The sequence below is a fragment of the Macrobrachium rosenbergii genome, chromosome 13, assembly GCF_040412425.1.
Source record: "Macrobrachium rosenbergii isolate ZJJX-2024 chromosome 13, ASM4041242v1, whole genome shotgun sequence".
Classification (NCBI taxonomy): domain Eukaryota; kingdom Metazoa; phylum Arthropoda; class Malacostraca; order Decapoda; family Palaemonidae; genus Macrobrachium; species Macrobrachium rosenbergii.
This window is the reverse complement of record NC_089753.1, coordinates 62,392,689-62,400,188: the sequence shown is the minus strand read 5'-3', so window position 1 is coordinate 62,400,188 and position 7,500 is coordinate 62,392,689.

Genomic DNA, 7,500 nt, shown 5'->3' with positions numbered 1-7,500 from the left:
ATTCATTTTGTTGTTACATTTAAGAATGTTTCAGTTTTTTTTTATCAGGCATAAGGCCAATACTTATGGCACTACGTATGACTAACTGAACAACAATGATCCATTCTATTATTGAGCGTCGACGTAAGTACCTTGAACGTCTCCGTAGAGAAAACGAAATTCAACATGGAAACCATCCATCCATCAGGAAGATTGGATGATTTCCCTGGACAGGCAGGACACTTATTTCCGTATTCCAGTTCATCCGGATTCGAGGAAATGAGAGTGTGTATGGATGGAATTTCTTGTAGCATACAGAGGGTCTTCGTATACAGCTACCAATGGACATGTCCTACAATATTTGTGTTATTACTATTGTTTCAGGTCACTCGAGAAGGGAGATTTTCGGCTCTTTCGAAAAGCTTTCACAAATTCAAACCTGACTTTCTTCGTAGATTACACGTAGGCCTGTTCCAATTAGTCCTGTTGACCACAACTGAATGAATTCGAGAATACAAGGTTAATAATGAAAACTATCTGTTTCCGTTGACCTACTAATATGACTTGAATTTCAATGGTCATTCTGAGGATAGAGAATTGTGTGAAACCGGGTTTTAAAAAATCCAATATTTGAAATCAATCTCAGCTTCATGATAAATCAACTTTAATAACTTAAAACGAATAAACTGAAGAGAATGAGCTTTACTGATTAAATCTCAGCGATGGTTGACACCTATGAAGATTAAAATGATTGTGCGTGGAACAAAAGCAAAGATAAGGAACCGCGAAAAAAGGAGAGGAAGTGAAAAGTATCAGTTGAAAGCTTCCTCCCATTCTAACGAGCAATACTCTGAAAAATTAATGTTTCTCACCACCTGAGGAAAAAATATATGGTGGAGATTTCTTTTAGGTATCAACATAACCGATATTCCGTCATAGTTTTATTTAAGACAGGAAACATAGAAAATTCAATATAGTATTTTGGGCTGATAAAAAATACGGATGCATAATTCCATCAGAGCTTAGATATAATTTTCCCATAGATTAGGTTCGTTGCGGACCTATTATAGGACACCCAGCTTTGATAGCATGTATGGACTAATTACCAAGTTAGGAACTCCCACCTATTGTATAGCACACTAATGGAAGAGGATCTTTAAGCATTTTCTCTACGCACCGGTGGCTGGGAAAGGGCCCTTCCGTATGTGTTGTGATCAGTCTAAAGAATGTAAAAGCAAGCAATAACATACAAAATGACGTCCTATACTTAAAAAACTGAATTTCAGGAGCAATATTCCAATTGCTGATTTCATAACCATTCTAATGCAGCATACCAGCACTTAATGCTAATGTTAAACATATTTTCTCTATAATGAATGTTTCATGGAGAAAAGGACGAAATTATTTGGATGTTGTTAATATAAAAACTGTCGAATAATGCATTTGGAATTAAATGCCAATGTCAAGACATTTAGTCTTCAATTTATTTTTTCCCCTGTTTGAGTATTAAGTAGAAAACGCAGGCTGCTGATATCCGTACTGCTCCCAACTTTTAAGAGGAAAGTAAGTTGCATTCTTGAAAAATTGGTTGGCTAAAATTTTATAACGGTTCAGTAGTAGTGCTTGTCTAACACAAAACAGTGAATTGTTGGCTTTTATTAACCCTTGTCAAAGAGATGCAATCTAGAAGGCAGTTATCAGACAGCTACTCAGTCCGGGAGCTTATATGACCGTCCAAACCTAACTAACGTCTTAGGCTAAGTCAAGTATGTTTGTCGCAGACTCTAAGAAAGTGCTTTTTACATGACACTTAGTCTTTTATTACCCCCATCTGAGCTTACTGCGCAGTTCTTTTTTCTCTGCTTTCGTTGCCTTGAAAAGTACTATTGGAATTTTAGTATTCATAATGTTTCTAATTCTTATCTCCCACACTCTTAAACTTTTTCATTCCTCATCTTTAGTCGAAAATCCTCACTCTCTTTGAACTTTTCGTATCTATCATTTTCTGCCCCAAAATAAACTCATCTTGAATTAGCAACATGTGAGCTGATACTCTGGAGAATCCATTCTCTGAGTTTGTTGTACATTTAGGATTAAACTTGCATGATAGCTCCAGGTAACCATTATATTTCGTCACTTCTGGTTGTGTCCTTAAAGGAAGTGAGCATAATACTTTGATGTAAGTTACAATGCTTTATGTGTCAATAGCTAACTGAACCAAAAATTGGTCAACATTCAAGTATCTTCCCTTAAAAAATAAACTCATCCAACTGTAATATTCTTGGATTTTATTAAACACGTCTGGGATTCTGAGATGCTATTCGTCAGAAATCTGGGACAAAAGTCGTGTTTTTCTTCTTGTGTAAATTAATCTCATAAAGTATATATTCACATTTAAATGAACTTACTGATGATATGGAAAAGTTAGAAAATTTCATTCTGCTGTAAAGTCCTTAGGGAGGCCATAACTATATCATCTACCTTCAGTCATTAGTAACCGAATGCTCTCAGAGAGGTGAAAAGAAAGGTTCTCAATAATAAAAAAATGAGAGGGAAAGCAGGTTAAGCATTGGTGTCTATTGCAACTCCCAATAATGTGATACCGAACTGTGAAAAGTATCCGGCAAAAATAAAGGTCTATGCCGATATGATATAATCTATGCAGATTGCATAGTATTTGACGTTTTACGTATATTATCTATTTCTACTTTACTTCATTATTTTCTGATAATTAAACATAGCCCATGGACCGGAATTTCTCAAAATTCCATTATGTATCGTGAATAGTATAGTTATGCTTTCTCTCTCTCTCTCTCTCTCTCTCTCTCTCTCTCTCTCTCTCTCTCTCTCTCTCTCTCTCCCTCAATATGCAGGTAGTTCACTGTTATTGGTTTCCTGACAAGATTCAGGCATACCATTCTTCTCAAAGAATCACGTTCGCAGGAAATATGAAAAATAATAAAATGTTGTTGGGTGTGAAACCTACTTTATTGGCACACTAGCCATTGTCAAGTTCTCCAGCAGCATTGGTTTGTCACTCTCTTTGCCGCTTTTTCCATTAGCAGAGTTTCCTCAATGGCCTTTCTTACGTTTTCCAATACCAAAAGCCTTTCACTAGGCTTTGTCACATTTTTCAATACCAGAAGCCTTTTAAGTCCTGTGACTAAGACTGTGTAATGATCATAATGAAACCAACACTAATACGTCTAAAAGGATTTCATATTCTTTTAGCGTAACATATGCCGCTGTGTTGCTTTCCCTAACTTATATTGTGGCTTAGACAAATATTTTGGGTGGTGAGAATCTCATTTTGAGAATTACTAATATTTCTTTCACTTTGAATATCAATTTCAATTAGGTTTTCCAATATCACACTTTCATCGAGTATTTTGTCTAGACATCTTTTAAGTTTATGCCCAACATTTGAAAATCTTGTTAATTAAAACTTATCTGGCAGATAAGTTAATAGAATTACATTATGCCTATGCACAGTCCAATTAGAGTAAGAGAGACTAAATTCATTTCTTGTATGCTATTCACAAATGTAATGAATTAACATCGATTCGTTCCTAGTAAGACTAATATTTCCCCTTTTCGTCAAATGAAACTTCTTATCAAGTTTTGTTAATAGATGACGATAACTATAAGCACTGTCTTTTTTTTTAGTGTTTTTATTTAGTCTAAGTAGCTCACATCAAATAGAATAGTTAGAATATGATTTAGAGAAAGCGCCAAAGTACTGTCTGCAAGATCCTGTTCCAAGTCTGGTCATCGGTCATTTTGTGACCGATGGGATGAGAACGTAGACATTCTTGTCTAGTCATGACTAAAATTTCTATGCATGAGGATCCATATGTAGATCGGAGTCCTCTATAACTACTTCAATAAAACCCATCAATGATTTTTATACACTTTATTTTTACATTGTATTTATGCTTAGCTATTAAAATTCTTTTTCTTGTGGGTACACAGAATATATCTTTGCCTTTTAAATAGTCCCATGAATTTTTGTGATTTTATTTCCTTATTGCAGCATAAAATGCCATTCATGACCTGTGTGACAACATAGTTTCTAACAGCAAAAACAGTGAAGCAGCAGTAGTCACAGAAATTTAGAAACTGACACCCTCATAAAAATCACCGACACCCCTAATTAGATGATTTAGTGCGGTCGATCAAAATTAAATTTGGGTTTTCACCTGTTAGGCCCAATGAAATATTGCGAGTCACTGAGGAATAAAAGAAGGAAAGGCAAACACTATGGAAGTAGAAAACGAGGAAAGAGAGGGCAATTTCTGTGAAATGTAAATAGACGACTGTATGTGCAACAATAAAAGAATACCAAGAAATGTGGTTTTATTCAAAGGAAAAACAGCGCAGTTAGGATGCCAAAGGAAATGGCTAAGGGTTATCCCGAAAAAACGGAGTTTAAAGTTTGCTTAAAGCAATGACGAAATCAAAGAGGCAGAAATTAAATAAAAATGAATAACATGAACAGAAAGCTATGAATGACGTGGAAACAGACGGATAAAACACTCATAAACAGCAAGCACGACACAAGGCTCATGTTTGGGCAATGATTCAGCAGCAGTGAGCTCTGACAGGATTAGGGCTACTTACATACTTCTTAACATCCCTCCCAATAATCTGGAGAAACAAAACAAAAACAAAAAAAATGCAAAACAATGAATATATAAAAGAATTTGTGCATTTGCTTCTTTTCCTATTTCATGAAATATTGCTCCTTATTCTCACCGTCCGTCAGTAAACCCGTTTGATACCATCTACCCCTATCTCTTCCAAAGATGATACCAATATAATATACTCATACGATATGCTTGTTTTTCAGCCATAGCCTCAACTACTTTATGACTGAATAAACTGTTCTTGCTAAAAATATGGAAGACTTCGTCCCTTAACTAAATGTTTTCTGAGATTTCTCTTTTATCGTTTCTGGGGTTATCATGTCTTACACGCACAGACAAACACAGATTCACACACACACACACACACACACACACAAAGGGAGAGCGAGAGAGATAAAAGGGTGAAGGTGGGGTGGTATAGTAATCAAAGCATTTCGCTCCATTTTTACGTTAGATTTATCATCAGCAGTAGGTATTTCAATATCCAAATCAACATCAACTTTTCCCCTCCTTTAGTCAGGTCACGTACAAATAGTATTATTTTTTTATCTGTAATTAAGAAATAAATGTAATTTATTTTACGCAGATTAAAACTCACCTCCATTTCATAAATTCTAGTGAGGTTTTCTAAAAAAAAAAAAAAAATCAATGACTGCCCTTGGCAGCTGATGCTTGCAAAACAGGAACTGGTAATTATTTCCTATCAAATGGCTAAGAACTGTCGATCGAAATTATATTACTAACTTACATCTGTTAGCAAAGAATGTGCGAGTTAATGAGAATTAAGGGAAGTAAAATTCAGTAAAAAAATTTCAATTATGTTGCAAATATTAATCAAATGTATGCTGTTGCGAACGACATGGCACGCGGGTACAAATGCACAGGTATTTCCAGAATAAATTTCGCATTTAATATTTTGTTCACGGGCGTGCGCAAAAACAGCAGGGTCTTTCATAAGATATTATTGTTCTGTCTGCAAATAATCGTAAATTTTATATATCAGAAAAGAAATATCCAACCAATGAGCCGGTAAGGAATTACCTGGAGGTCACGGATAGACTGAGGCAGTCAGAGAACTCTTTCTTTTGATATCTCTATGGAAGAGCTATCTACTCCGTTTCTATTACAGCAGTTTGGCTGAAGGAAACCAAATATAAAAGGTCCTCAGATACTGAAGAATCCTCCTGCTACAGGATTTCCGTCTTCAAATCTCCGCCGACCTGAAGATAAAGTAAATCTATCAGTTAATGTAGTTCACAGAAATTCACGGATACACGGCTTGAAGATAAATCAGAAATTACTTATGATGACTATTCACCTGATGAAAAGTGTAAGAAACCTCACTGCAGGAATCTTATTTTGTAAGTATATGTTATAAATTATACTTGATAGACTTTCGTAATGAAAGTGTGAATTACACCGTCAGTAAAGTAAATATTATCATCACTATTATTACTGAAGGAGGCCTTTTAAATAATTCCCACTGAACAATGATGGTTGCATCAACAAAGCTGCATTCTATACCCATTTGCTCAGTGATGCTCATGAAGTACATGTCGTACTTGATCTAGTGCAGTGGTTCTCAACCTTTTTATTACCGCGCCCCCTCTAAGAGCTGGTCCTTCCCTCCACGCCCCCCTTGCATCTATGAGTAAAATTCCCTCCCAGATTAGGAGGAAAATGAAAAAAAAAGAGAAAGAGAAGGAATTTCGAGGGACAGGGAGGGAGGTAAATAATTACAAAATAATGGTAAGCCTATCGGGTCTAACTAGAATGGTAGACTATAGGAAACTAACGTTAAAAGGCGATACTTTTTCATTTTTTATATAAACTTCTGAATATTAGTTCCTCACTCTTGTTAAGAAAATAACGAATATAAGTCTAGAATTTTAAAATCTTCCTTAGGCCTCGGCCCTCCCCTGGAAGTTGCTGACGCCCCCCCCCTAGGCGGGCGCGCCCCCCCAGGTTGATAATCACTGATCTAAAGAAATGTGAACTATGGTAGCATTCTTAATATTTCGAATGAAGTCAGGTCCTGTTGCTCTCTTAGAGGAGCAGTTCGTGGGGGGGTGTCTCCCTTGCGCGTGTCAATATTTTTAATCTTGATGGATGTAGTTATTTGTAAAGGGCTTCTGAGATTGGTGGGTAGCAGGAGCATCTCCGTTACGCTCAAGTATGTTCAGGCAACAGCTATCAGGTGTGTCACTAATGATCTTCATGGGTGAAATTAGGTCTGCCAGGTTCGACTTGCAACATAGTCATATTAAAATACATACCCGGGCATCCTTAAACGGGGCATTCTGCGTAGATGGAGCAGAAATATTCTTCTTGAAGATGAAAATATTTTATTGTTCGTTTGATATATATTTACTCCACATGATCATATAAATCATCTCCTAGCATTCTTCCATCATCCTTTGTTCCTTCTTTGTGGTATTTATTTGCACTACTAACGTCATTCTTGACTTTGTTAACGTTAGAAGTTTTCCTACTGTATACACCTTGAAATTCTAAGACTTGTTAATCTAGCTTCTCTTCAATATCTTTCATCAGTTGTGTTTGTCAACATCAGCTATTCCACACTCCATTCGCAATCCATTTTCTTATCTCGTAACTTTGCAACTATCCACAATCTATCCATAAAGGTATTAAACTGCCATTGGGACTTAAACACCCTTATCTTAGACTCACTTTTACTCGAAACTAGTCATTTTCTTGTCAACATACTCCAATATGCCCTCTGCTCAGGTCATTAAAACTTTGAGTCAGTCTTAAAATCTCATCTTCTAAATGACATATCTTTACCATCCTCTATATCCTTCTTTAGTAATCCTATTTGAAGCTGCTTCTAAGACAATATTTGAAATAGGAGGCT